The sequence below is a fragment of the Choloepus didactylus genome, chromosome 18, assembly GCF_015220235.1.
Source record: "Choloepus didactylus isolate mChoDid1 chromosome 18, mChoDid1.pri, whole genome shotgun sequence".
Classification (NCBI taxonomy): Eukaryota; Metazoa; Chordata; class Mammalia; order Pilosa; family Megalonychidae; genus Choloepus; species Choloepus didactylus.
In genome coordinates, this window is record NC_051324.1 from 46503579 (window position 1) to 46517953 (window position 14375).

At 47.1% G+C, this 14375-nt stretch overlaps 1 long non-coding RNA gene across 1 annotated transcript; it reads left to right on the forward strand.

Annotated features, from left to right (window-relative positions):
* Positions 1-3540: 3540 nt before the first annotated feature.
* On the forward strand, positions 3541-11921 carry LOC119514084. The gene is made up of 3 exons (XR_005212748.1): positions 3541-3647; positions 6134-6314; positions 11786-11921. It is a non-coding gene; the product is annotated as an uncharacterized LOC119514084 (long non-coding RNA).
* The last annotated feature ends 2454 nt before the right edge of the window (positions 11922-14375 follow it).

Genomic DNA, 14375 nt, shown 5'->3' on the forward strand with positions numbered 1-14375 from the left:
TTTAGGACTTGCCTTGGAATAAACAGCTTCAGAGCAAGCCCAGAGTTGGGGGAGGGAAGGGCTTGGGGGCATGTAGGGCTGGAGGGTGGAAATTAGAGGTCAGTGAGGGCTCTGACCCAGGAGGGGTCACTGAAGGATGTGGGGCTGATGCAGGAAGCAGGGTGATGAGAAGGTGGGCCAGAGGCAGAGAGAGCAAAGCTGGCCTCTGTTTCCTAGGGCTCAGAGGCTCAGGCTGGTGGATGGGCTTAGAACCTTGAGCTTATAGTCATCTTAGGCATCAGAGATGTTGGCTTGCAGACCTTCTGTGTTATCTGAAGATTTTCAGCTGAGGAGGAGCTAGGAGGCTCAAACACCATCTTGTCTGGGTCCAGGGCAAGTGACTCGAAGTGTGCGCTCCTTCTTGGCAGGTGAGAGGGGCTGAGGTTGCACTGGGCTGGCATCTAGTCTTAGAATTACCAGGCAGGCCTTCCCAATAACCTGCAATAATAATGATGATGATGACGATGATGATAATAATGGTAATAGTAATAAATGTATTAAGTATTCATTATGTGCCAGGCAATGAATTAAAATATTTTATATGCATTATTTTCTTAGTACTCACAATAACTGTATGAGGTAAGTACTATTATTATACCCATTTTGCAGATGGGGAAACAAAGACCCAGGGAGGCTGAGTGCCTTGTGAAGGCCACACAGTGAGGAAACAGCAGAGCTCTGATCAGAGCAGAAATGTGGCAGACTCCAAAGCCCATTCTCTTAACCACTAGGGTATACTCTTCCCCTGCCAGGATCTGGGGACCGAAAAGAAAACTTCCAACCTGAGTCATTATATAGGACAATAACCTTGCCTTCCAAATCCTCCTCACTGAAAGAAGCTCCTTTTCTGTTCCTTCTCCACACTCTGGATTCCTGTTTCCTCCTTAGACAGGCCCTTATCTAAGAGCAAAGACTGTGCCTCCCCCACCGGACTGGCGGCTTCCTCTCCTCCTGAGCCAAAACTCATGAGACCTGCAAGGAGGCAGTGAATATATGTTGCGTGATGAGGGGCCTGAACTGAAGGATATGGCAGGGAAGAGGAAATAAGTTGGGGTGTGGAATGTGCAGAGGAGGGCAAGGGATTTGCAATCCTGGCTGCTGAATACTTTCTGGGACCTGGACTCTCCAGGGCAGGATGGCTCAGGACCTCAGCAAGAAAGAGCTATTGAGGATGGAGGTGGCACAGCTGAAGAAGGAAGCAAGGAACCCAAGAGCTCTGGTGAGCCTCCTCATCCCATCCTCGCTCGCCACTTCTCCATCCCTTCCTGTTCCAGAGGGGGGCTGGGGCACCAAGGAGCAAGTAATGGAAAACAGGATGGGGGACCTCTCCAGGCAGTAGAAGGGGCAGGAGGAGCCTGTGGGGTGGGGTTGGATGTAGAAGGCGGCTGGGGCTTGGTCACATGGAGGTCCCACCCTTCTCTGAGCACGGGAAAGCACCTCTGAGCCTTGCGGAGCTCAGCGTGTCCAGCTCAGTCTCTGGGCTGAGTCTGGCCAAAGCCTCCCACAAAGGCAAGAATTAGTCCTGGTAGTTCGAGTTAAGGGATCACTTACACCCCTCTCACTCTTGCCTGCCCCCCTGGTTTTCCTCCTCTCTGGCCTCTATTCCCCATCCTGCCCCAGAAGCCTGTTTTTTGGGGTCTGAACATATCATGGATCCTGAGAAACAAACAGGGGCTGTAACCATATTTTGTTTCCTCACAGGTTTCTAAGATGGGAGAGGAAATCAAGGATTGTGCGGAGACCCAAGTGGGAAATGACCCTCTTCTCAAAGGCATCCCTGAGGACAATAATCCCTTCAATGTTGGGGACAATTAAGGTAGCATATATAATATTCACCTTCAGCGATACCGGTGACATGCAACATGGCCGCCAGGGCTGATGCAAGAACAGCCTAAGCTATAATTAGCCTTCTTCTAGGAAGTAACAGTAGTTCCCGCCTAAGCAGTAGCTAGTTCGCGCCTAAACAGTAGCCGCCCATTGGCCATCCACCCCAGCAACAGTTATCACCAATCCCAGACCCCCAGCAACAGCAACCGCCAATCCCCCTACATCTGCCTTCCACCCTAGCAACAGCAGCAGCCAATCCTAGATCGCCACCCATCCTTACTAGCCACTCCCTCCACCCTTAGAGTATATATACCCCGCCTCTTCAATAAAATTTTGCAGCTTGATCAGAAACCTGTCTTGCTGTCGTTCTTCGTGTCTCTTGTCCCATACCATTCTTCCCTCGCAGGACTTGGAGCTTCCGTTGATCGTCCCGCGGGCCGGGACACTTCAAGGAGAAAGGCACCTGTATGATAAGCTAATGGCACCAGAGCCCCTCACCCTGAATGTCTGTCCCTCCTCAGCCCCACTCCTCACCCAGAACCAAGTGTCCCCAGACAAACCCCCAGGGGACCTTCTCCCCATCTCCTCAGAAGCCCCAGCTCTCTCAGTCACATAATGAGTAAAGATACCTGGCTAAATGCATCGTGAATCTATTCCCCAATCCCACTTTCAACTCTTTTCTCCCATTATCTCCTCCACCTCCTGGGTCTCCACTGCCCCAGCTTGGGAACATTCTGAGGGGAGCTTTGCTGGCTTAGCAGTTGGCTCCAAATGTGTTGGGGTCTGAAGCGTGTGATACCATGAGTCCTCAGAAGGGGTCCCAAGGGGATGGTTCCTCCTTCGTGGAATCCCTCCTATCCTTCCCCTCCAACCTCTTCCTGAGCAAATGTGTTTCCACAGCAGATCAGTTTGAGGGCTAAAGTTGTGGAAGGGGGCCCTTTCCCCTAGTGTCACGTCCTAACCTGTGGGCCTTGTCCCAGTTGTTTAAATTCTCCCTGATGACAAAAAGAGTCTGTAAAGTCATGATTTTGTGATTTCATGATTTATTTAATATTGATGAGTGCTTCTCACATGCTGGGCACTAGGGATAGAACAGTGACTAAGACTAACATGGTTGCTACTCTTGTGGAATTTAGCTGAGTAGACCTGAAACAAGCAATTTACAATTGAGTTGATAAATTGGGAAAGTCAAGGGCAGTGTGGGGACACACTGCAGACAGCAGCTGTCCTAGTTCATGGGAGGGGGTCAGGGGGAGCTCCTTGGAGGAAGTGACTTTTAAGGAGATACTTGAAGAGAGGTGAGCCGGAAGGGAAGAGTACTCCAGATGGAGGTGAATACAAGTGTAAAGTCTGGAGGTGACCGAGAGCGTGGTCCATTCAGGGCAACGAACAAGGTCATTTGCTCTGTGGCCAGTGGTGGTGGTAGGGCAGGAAGTGGTAATGTGAGGCTGGAGAGGGAGATTGGAGCCAAGTCTTGAAGGCCCTTGCTGTAGGCCCAGTTAAGGAGTTTCTCCATCATCCTTAGGGCAACAGGAAGCAGTGGAGGGTCAGGCTTTGATAGCATTTTTAGCGGATCATTCTAGCAGAAGGGAGGACAGACCCTGTTGAGGGCTGGGAGTAGAATGATAGATGAGTGGTTCCTGGACAACAGACAGGGTCTGCCTGGGGTGTGATGGGAGTCCACAGGAGGGCTTCTCGATCCAGCTTGGGTGGGCTGCATCCTGGGAAGGACAGGAAAGGCTTCTAGGAGGAGATGATGTCAGAGCTGAGTCGTAAAAGGGGTAAGTAGTAAATGGGTGGATGGACAGCACTTCTGGTAGAAGGGGCAATATAAGCACAGGCATGGATAAGAGAAGAAAAAAGAAACATGGTTTGATAGGGAACACCAAACAGCTTGGAATTGTTGGAATGTAAAGAGGGAGGCCTAGATCCTTGAGTTATGCAGCTAGAGAGGTGAGGTTGGAGGCTTTCAGAGGGGCTGCTTTGCTGTATTAAACAACCTTATCCACTAAAGGGTTTTAAGACAGGGAGTAAGTGGGTAGTGTTTGCATTTTGAAGGAAATTTGCATTTTGACAAGATTTAAAGGGGGAAAGAATGGAGGCAAGGATACAGATGTGGAGGTAGTTGTCAGCTCAGGGAGAGGTGAGGAAGGCCATAATTTGAGAGAGTGGGGTTGAAGAATTCTTTGGGAGTTAAAGTTTTCAGATCTTGACAACTCATTGAATGACGAGCAAGGGACAGGAATTTCTCAATGATGACCTCCAAGTTTCTGCCTTGGGGGATTTACTAGATAGGATTGAAAGCAAATCTGAAAACAACTCTGACATAATACAGTGATCCTATGTACAGCTACAAACTTGCTCAGTCTCCTCTCCCCAGCAGGCAACACCCAAAGGCATGTCCTTCTCCTAGGAGTGAGGTCATCAGGCATCTGTGGTCAGAATCCAGCATCTCCAGGGGGTTGTCCACTCCTTTCCCTGTTCTGTCTTGACCCCCATCTCACCATTCTGCAACCTTGAGTCAATTCAGCCACTCTCAACATACCCTACTCAAGAGGAAATTGTTCCGGTTTGCTAATGCTGCCATTATGCAAAGTACCAGAAATGGATTGGCCTTTATAAAGGGGGTTTATTTGGTTGCAAAGTTACAGTCTTAATGCCATAAAAGTGTCCAAGCTAGGTGTCAACAATAGGGTACCTTCACAGAAGAATGGCCAATGGGGTCTGGAACACCTCTGTTGTCTGGGAAGGCACGTAGCTGGCATCTTTTTCCTTTGCTCCCAGGTTGTGTTTCCAAACGGCTTTCTCCCAGGATGTTTCTCTGTAGGCTTCTGGGGGTGTTCTCTTAGTTTCTCCCAGGCAAACTCCAGACTAGCAAAAGTCTACTTTCAATGGTCATCTCCAAAATGTATCTCTCAGCTGCAGCCAACATCAGGGGCCCACACCTCCAAGTATGTCTAAGCACCGGCATCAGCAAGCATCTGGCCCTGTGTGGCTCTCTTTTAAAGTACCCCAGTGATTAAATAAAGACCCACATTGAATGGGCAGGGTCACACCTCCATGGAAATACTCTAATCAAAGGTATTACACAGAGTTGGGTGGCTCACATCTCCATGGAAACAATCTAATCCAAAGATTTCAACCTAATCAACACTCATAGTCTGCCCCCACAAGATTGCTTCAAAGAACACAGCATTTTGGGGGACATCATACCTCCAAACCATCACAGAAATGAAGAGGAAAGAGAAAGAGAAAACATTTAAATACAATTTTTAAAATGGGGGAGAGTAAATATTCCATATGTCTCCAGCAGTTGGAGAGAAACAGACCAGGATCAGAGGCTATAGGTCTTGTGGTTCCTTCTTCTACGTTCCCTGGCCCTTGTTCTCCTACCTTCAGGTGGAATCTCTCTGGTTGGAGTTCTTGGTCCAGGGAGCAGACTCCAACTTTTATTCCTGAGGGATGTGAACCCCTGGAGGGCCTCTGTATGGAGCAGCAATTTCTTCTGTTCACCTTCACTCAGGGCATGGTGTCTCAGGTCTCCCCTTGGCTCCTCCACCCCTTTCTGGCCACCCCAAGGAGGGTAACAATCACAGGACCCCCTGAGCCTCAAGGTCAGTCACTTGGTCCAACAGCTGACCCCTATTCTGTTTTCCTAGTGCCATGAGGAGCCCAAAAGGCTGAGTGGCAATCTCAGCTTCTTGTTCAGAGGAATTACGATTTTGTGCCAGGTGGCAGCATCCCTCCCTTGGGTCCCCAAACCTTCACATAGCAAGTTGAGAGGATGGGAAGGAATCTAAGCCATCCATCCCCATTTCTACCCATGGATCCTTGGGCTTTCCAGCTATGAAAGAAAAGCACCACATGTTGTTACTGATTCGGTTCAGAGTACATCCAGTGGACCTTTTCACAGCACCTCCTCTTTGCAAAGCAGTGTCTCCTAGCTGGTGCCGTGGCTGGGGATTTACTAGGCCAATCTATCATTCTGGAAATCCACCTGCTGGAGACATTTGCCCTTTGCCGCTGCCACCTTTTTTTCCCTTCAGTAGTTTTATTCTGAAATAATTTTGTATTTACAGAAGAGCTCCAAAGATAGTACAGAGTTCCCATAATCTCCTTCATCGAATTTCCCCTAATGTTAACATCTTACATAATCATGGGACTTTTATCAAAACTAAGAAATTAACATTGGTACAATACTATTAGCTACACTAGACTTGATTTGGATTTCCCTGGTCTTTCCCTTAATGCCATTTTTCTCTTCCAGGATCCACATTACATTCAGTGCCTTACTTCTTTCGCTGGGAAGGGTTCCTTGGTTGGAAACAATATGGAGTAGGACACCCTGGCTGTCTCTAAGGCACTCCATAAGTCTACAGACGGTGGTGATGGCAGGGACGCAGGAAGCAAGGAATGCAAATCCAATGACCGAAGAAGTGCCTATTCCGGTGAGAACAGCTCTCTGTCCTCTCCACTGACCTGCCCCCAGAGACTGGCTGCTTGCCTCGAGGTCTGGTAGGGCAGTCAGCCCTGTGGTCAGGCTGTCGATGGGGTTCTGAAAAGCCTCTTCTGCAGTGGGATGAACATGTTTATGAGACCTGAATATTTCCAGACCCTAAGGGGTCTGGTCACAGACCTCTCTCCAAATCTCCTTATCTCTAGTCCTCCAGTTGTGCTCCAATCCCTTGATCACCTTGTCAGAGCCATATCAGTTCCCAGGAATCGGAGTGGAAGGAATTCCTTTCTCCACTGACTTTCAGGGCCCGATCCCGAGAAAGGGGGAGTCACTGTAATCCAGGCACCCCAATGAGATTAGGAACTGACTTGGGGAAGTGGAGTGTGAATGGCGAAGAGGTGAAGAATTGGAGCGATAACTAGGAAGTAAAATTCACAGGGCTTAGAGACCAATTGAGTGTTGAAATGGTGCAGAAGAAAATATCTAGGGTGACTTCAAGTTTCTACCTTAGATGACTGGGCAAATGGTGGTATCGCCAAGTGAAAGTGCTCCCCTTCTGGGTGATTCTAAAGACTCCCCAGGCTTCTCCTTCCCCCATGTTCTGTTGAGAATCACAGAGGTGGCAGCTGATACTGTAAGAATGGATGAGATTGCTCAGAGGGGTTTGTGGAGGGCAAGGAAAAGAAGATCAACAATAGAACTTGGAGGGACACCAGCAACACAGCGTGGTGAAGGAAGAGGGGCTGTGAGGCAGAAAAGAAGGGAGGGTCAGAGAGGTATAAGGATGCCAGGCAGAGACCAGATAATTGAAATTCTGATGATCCCGAGGAGTAAAATGATGCCAAGCCAGGAAAAAAGGAGGAAGAGGAAAAGAATGCTCTTGGAATACTGATTCCCTGATCAAGTGATACTGAGTTGAATAATTCTCAGGTTTCAAATATTTTATCACTTTCCTTGCTTACTCCACATTCCCAGATACTGCCAGGATGGGAGTCTAGGCCTTGGAAGGCGGGAAGGGCCAAAGGGGAACAGGTGATGAGTTCACATGGGGCTCAGCTCCCCGGGCTGGCAGCAGCTCCCAACCCTTCCTCCTGGATCCGGGGGCCAGCCCCTCCCGCCCCGCCTGCCTTCTGGAGCTCTCACCCAAGCAGCCTGGAGAAGAGGCGCAGGGATGGGGTATCATGTGCTTGGCATCTCAATACCCTGAGCAGAGGATGATTACTTTCCCATGATCTCAGGGCCTCTAGGAAAGTTAGTCAGATGCACCCCCACATTTCCCTGCCTGAGTTTGAGGCCTGGGGACAGGGCCAGCTTTATGGGTTTTCGGCCTTGGCAGTCACACAGCACCCCACGCTTAGAAGGGCCCCATGCTTGACTTAATGCTCTGCCCTCACCATACTGAAATTCTTAATAATTTTTAAGCAAGGGGTCCCACATTTTCATTTTGCCCTGGGCTCCGCTTATGCATCTGCTCCTCACAGGGGAGTCAGAGACCCCAGCCTGACGGAGGAGGCAGGGAGCTTATTCAGGAGCAGGGGTTAAAGTGGGGTTCAAAATAAGCACCAAAGTGATTCTGTTCCCTGCTCTCCACCACCATTTCTGACAGTTAATAGCTGGGATGGGAGAGGAGCAGGGGAGGCAACTCTGGAGTAGTTTCTCTCATGCCCCTCTTCCCTCTCTGACTTGCCTGTTCTCTACCAGACCACGGAAATGGGTAAAGAGGGTGACTCAGGGCCACGCATCAGGGCTGAGGAAGCAGGAACCAGGAGAGAAGAAAGAGAAACAGAGAGCCAAGGATTTGCCTCTTCCCTGCCCTATCCCTACCCCATCTCATCAGATGCTGTTTCCTGAAGCTTCTACCTTTAAATCTCTCCCACATTCACCTGGTTAACTCGTTACTCCCTTAGTTAAAGACTCATCCCCTGTTCTAGTTTGCTAATGCTGCAGAATGCAAAACACCAGAGATGGATAGGCTTTTATAAAAAGGGGGTTTACTTGGCTACACAGTTACAGTCTTAAGGCCATAGTGTCCAAGGTAAAACATCAGTAATCGGGTACCTTCACTGGAGGATGGCCGATGGCCTCCAGAAAACCTCTGTTAGCTGGGAAGGCACGTGGCTGGCGTCTGCTCCAAAGTTCTGGTTTCAAAATGGCTTTCTCCCAGGACATTCCTCTCTAGCAAGCTTGATCCTCTTCAAAACGTCACTCACAGCTGCACTCTCTTTCTTCCCCCCGAGTCAGCTCATTTATATAGCTCCACCGATAAGGGCCCACCCTGAATGGGCGGGGCCACGCCTCCATGAGAACATCCCATCAGAATCACTGCCCACAGCTGGGTGGGGCACATTCCAAGCAAATCCAACCATCACCAAAAACGCCTGCCCCACACAAGACCACAAAGATAATGGCATTTGGGGGACACAATACACTCAAACCGGCACATTCCACCCCCTGGAACCCAAAATGGCATTATCTTTCCAAATACAAAATACATTCATTTCATCACAATATCACAAAAACTTAAATCATTTCAGTAACAAAAGTTAAGTACAAAATCCCTTCAAAATCAGTTTAGGCTTGGTCAGTCCTAAGGCATAATTCCCCTCTAGCTGTGGATCTGTGAACCTAGAACAAGTTATGTGCTTCCAATATACAAAGGAGAGACATTCATAGGATAAACATTTCCATTGCCATAAGGAGAAACAGTAAGGAAAACAGGGTTAACAGGACCAAAACAGTTCCTAAAACCTGCAGGACAAACTCCATTAGATTTCAAAGTCTGAGAGTCATTTAGAGAACGACGTTGCATCCTTGGGGCTTGAGAGAGTGGGAGTCTAACCCTTCCTAAGGGCCTTTTTGGCAGCTGTTTCCTCTCCAAACGCTTAGGTGAGTGCTCCAACATACCCGCACATTGGGGAGACCACCTTCTCGGCCCCACCCTCCTCAAACCTCGGGGCAGCTCCCGGATTCCCTTCCATCTCTGGGGCACATGCTCAACCCTTTCAGAACAGTGTGGTGGCAGCCAGGCTCTCCCCAATTCCCTGGGAATGTGCTCCACCCTCTTTGGGACCTCGGGTGGCAAAACTCTTCCAGAGCATCGAGGTGGAATGCCCACCCTCGACCTCCAGGGCAAACTCACCCTTTCCATGTGTGTGGGCTGCTCCACTCTCCCAGCCCAAGGCCTCTTGACTCCAGACCTCAACCTCCATGGCTCTGTGTTTGAAGAAATTTTTCCTGCAATTTGTTCCTTGTCTGTCTCCTCCAGTCCAGACTGGCAGCGGCTCTGTCTATAAAGTTCTCGCAAAAATTCTGTTGGCTTTGCATGAAGCACACAGGGGTCAAAGCCATCAGACAATAGGAGTTTCCACAAATCCTTTCTGGATAATTCCATCTCCAATATTGGCTTGTACTGAAATGGCAGCTGGGTTCCATGTTTGGTTACATCCTCACGTTGGGCTGTAGCTTCTGGGAATCCAATCCCTGGAAGCTCGTAATTTCCCAAGCCATCAACTTCTGGTTTCTTTGAACCCAAGAGTTCAGTTCTAAGTTTATCTCTTTCCGCTCGCATTTTACTATAAGCTGCAAGGAGAAGCCATGGTATATCTTCCACACATAGTCTGGAGATCTCCTCAGCTAAGTATTCCAGGTTGCCACTTTTAAATTCTTCCTTCCATCTGACACCAGGCCTCAATTTTGCCAAATTCTCTGCCACTTTAAAACAAGGATCGCCTTTCTTCCAGTTCACAGCAACACATTGATCATCTCTGTTCAAGGCCTCATCAGAAGTATCTTTAGAGTCCATATTTCCACAAACAGTCTCGTTAAAGCAGTTTTGGCCTTTTCTATCAAGCTCCTCACAATTCTTCCAGAATATTCCCCTTATCCATTTAAAAAGCTGTTCCAACATGTTTGGTATTTGCAAACTCAGCAGCAAAAGCACCCCACTTCTCTGGTACCAAAATCTGTTCTAGTTTGCTAATGCTGCAGAATGCAAAACACCAGAGATGGATAGGCTTTTATAAAAAGGGGGTTTACTTGGCTACACAGTTACAGTCTTAAGGCCATAGTGTCCAAGGTAAAACATCAGTAATCGGGTACCTTCACTAGAGGATGGCCGATGGCCTCCAGAAAACCTCTGTTAGCTGGGAAGGCACGTGGCTGGCGTCTGCTCCAAAGTTCTGGTTTCAAAATGGCTTTCTCCCAGGACATTCCTCTCTAGCAAGCTTGATCCTCTTCAAAACGTCACTCACAGCTGCACTCCCTTTCTTCCCCCCGAGTCAGCTCATTTATATAGCTCCACCGATAAGGGCCCACCCTGAATGGGCGGGGCCACGCCTCCATGAGAACATCCCATCAGAATCACTGCCCACAGCTGGGTGGGGCACATTCCAAGCAAATCCAACCATCACCAAAAACGCCTGCCCCACACAAGACCACAAAGATAATGGCATTTGGGGGACACAATACACTCAAACCGGCACATCCCCTTTCACCCTGATGATTGCAACTGCCTCCTGGTGGCGTCTCCTCCTACCTAGTTCCCTCCAGATCCTCCAGGTGCTGCTAGTATCTTCTCTGTGGCTCCCTTGCTTAAAGCCTTTCATGGCTCTCCACTCCCTAAGATAAAGTCAAAACTTCTGGGGTTAGCACCAAGGCTTCTCAGTTCTGCCCTCTGCTTGCCCCACCTGCCCCCTGAGCTCAGCCATGTGGCGCTTCTTTCAGTTCCTGGACTGTTTCATGCTGTTTCACATCCTCACAGTGCCTGGAACATGCTTAGCCCACTGCCTCATCTTTATCCAGTGAATTCACATGGTGAGTCAACACCTGGTTGAAGCAGCACTTCTAATGAGCTTTCTTTGACTCCTTGAGCTCCTGTGTTTCCTTTGTGACTGAATGAATAGGTAATTCAAATAAGGTGGTTCACAAAAGAATTGAAGACAAGGACTCAGATACCTGTACACCAACATTCATAGCATTATTCACAACTGCTAAAAGGTGAAAACAACCCAAGTGTCCATCAACAGATAAATGAATAAATAAAATGTGGCATATCCTCATAACGGAATACTATACAGCCATAAAAAGGAATGAAGGTCTTATATATGCTACAACATAGATGAACTTTGAAACCATTTTGCTGAGTGAAATAAGTCAGACACAAAGGAACAAATATTGCATGATTCCACTTATATGAAATATCTAGAATAAGCAAATTCATAGAGACAGAAATAGATTAGGGGTTCTCAGGGGCCAGAAAGTGGGGGAATGAGAAGATATTGCTTGAGTGATGAAAAAGTTTTGGTAACGGATGGTGGTGATGATAGTGAAACATTGTGAATATAATTAATGCCACTTATTGTACACCTAAAACAGAAAATTTATGTTATATGTTACCACAATAAAAATTTTTTAAAAAGAATCTAGAGAGGTCACGAAGTCCTTCTGTCTACCTCTTTCTCTCAGCCAAGCCCTGCCTAAATCATAGCAACCAAAGAAGACTTCCACTGGAGAGGATGCCAAACTTACCTTAAACCATTCCAGTGCTTATCAGTCTTCCTCTCCCAGCTGCCTCCGTCTTGCTCCAGGATCAAGGCTCAACCTTACTGTAAGTGGACCCTGGGCCCTTTCTATGGATAAAATTATCTCCTATTTTAAAAATCTTTTCTTTTAGACTTTGGATTAAATACATATTTAATTAGATTGTTCAAAATTCAAGAAGTATAAAAGGGTATATCATGAAAGCCCCTCCATCTTTCTCCCCCCATTTCCTTCCTGGGGACACTAATCTTATCAGCTTCTCATGTAAACTTCCAGAGATATTTTATGCATACGGAAGCTGATACACAAACAAAAACAGTCTGCCCTTTGTACACAAATGGTAGCAAGTACCTGATCTTCTGCACTTTGGTCTGGATTTCTTTCTTTCTTTTTTTTTTTTTACCTTATCAAATTGGATTTCACTTACCTTTGTGTCCACATGTACTCTTATGTTTATTGCTTTCATTTTACACTGTAGTTTTCTATGTATCAGTCCAAATTTCAAGCTCTTTGAGGGCAGGGATCAAGTGTTTTCTGATTTTGTATGTCTAGTGCCTTGAGTAGAGTTGGGTGTTTAACAAATGGGTGCTAAATGACTGTGTTTGCGTTGGAGAACTTACAGGCTTCCCGTTGCGCTGTGTTGTACCTATGTCATCTCATGCACAAATAAAGTTGGACGGCAATCCTGGGAACCTTGCGTAGGCGAGAGGCCGCGCTGGGCACAGCCGTGGCTCCCCGGACGGTCCCGGGTGCGAGCACACCGCCCTCTGCTGGCGACTCTGGTCAGGGGCAGCACCCTGCAGACTAACTTCCCGAAAATGCCCCCGGACCGCCACCCTGGCTCCCTTCACCAGAACAGGACCACTGGAATGGGCTCCGGGAGCGAGAGGTTCTCCCCTGAAATACCGGGGATGGAAAGGGGGGCGAAGGCCGCGGGAAGGTCTCTGAGGAGCTGGAGGAGAGGAGGGACAGGGGCAATGGCGGTGAGCGCATAGGCTCCTGGTCCTCTAGGCCAGTATTTTACGAACTGTGGGTTGCGCGAGACCCATTAGTGGGTTATCATATCAATTTAGTGGTTGTGATCAGCTTTTAAAAAAATAAAGTACAATAGAAAACACCAGAGTATGCCCTTACGAGTAGCAAGGGTAAATATTGTTTCTTAAACCTTTCGTTTCAGTTTTTTGTTTTGTTTTGTTTTGTTTTGGTGTGTATGTACTGGGTCTTGGTGCAAACAAACAAAAAACTGTGAAAGCCACTGGAGAAATGATGAAAAAATCATGGTGAGAAAAGTCCTGAGGCTGGAGTGAGAATTCACAGCAGAATCAAACTTCAGAGCAGAGCAGGAAGGCAACATACTTTTGTGGAGCCCAAGCTTCCAGAAACCTTCCTACGCCCCCGATTGGCAAAGACTTTTCAGCCTCCCCTAGAACGCTACCAAAAACCAGAACCAGAAGCTCAGTATTTCTCAAGCCTGTTCAAATTGTTAGAAAGTTCTTCCTATTTGTCCCTCTATCTAACTTCCACCTGCAAGTTCTCATTCTGTCTATGTAGCAACCAAATAAGGCACAACTAAACAACTAAATTAAGATGGCTACCTTGTGCCCTCCCCATATAAGCATTTACTGTTTTCTCAAATATCTGAGTTTCCATGGTCTTCACCATTCTGATTGTGTTTTTAGCAGTTACCCATTATTGATCATATCATGGATCAGATGTAGAGCTAGAACTTTTACTGTTTTATTAAACCTCTAATATTCCTATGCAAAAAGTATTCTTGTTAGCCTTTTACAGATGAGGCTCAGAAAATTTAAATTGCTTGCCCAAGTGTCCCCAGCCAGTTAGTGACAGAATAAAATTTATCAATGTATTTGTGTTATGCTAAGAATCAAACTTGATCCCCAAATGTGGTTCTACTGGCCCAGAGAAGAGGGTCTTTATCATGACTCCCTCTTTGGACAAACTTTCATCTCAGATTTCTCATCTGTGACCAAGCCTCTAGAAGGATAATTTTGACCTTCTTAATTGAGAAATATAACACACCTTCAGAATAGTGCATACAAGATAAATGCTCATTTCAACCAATTATTGGAAAATGAACATCTATGGGCCTCTATCCAGGTCAAGAACTAGAACAGTACAAGCACTTCCAGAAGACCCCTGTGGTCCCTTGCCAATCACAGCCCCCTCCCTTCCCCAGAGGTATCCCTATCCTGACTGACTTGGTAATCTTTTCCTTTGCTTGATAGTTTTACCACCTAATTTTGCAGTTCTAAACAATATACAGTAGTTAATTTTGCCTATTTTGGATTTGTACAAATGGAATCACACATTATTTTTTCTTTTGTTTCTGGCTTCTTTTTCTCAGTACTATTTTTTGTTTGTTTCATCCTTTTTATTGCAGGTAGCTGTCAACCAAGAATTGACAAACTAAGTGCAAGTCAACAAAGGCATTTACTGGGGGTTTTAGAATCACAATTTGGGAAGCATAGATTCAGGTAGCAACCCAAATTATGTC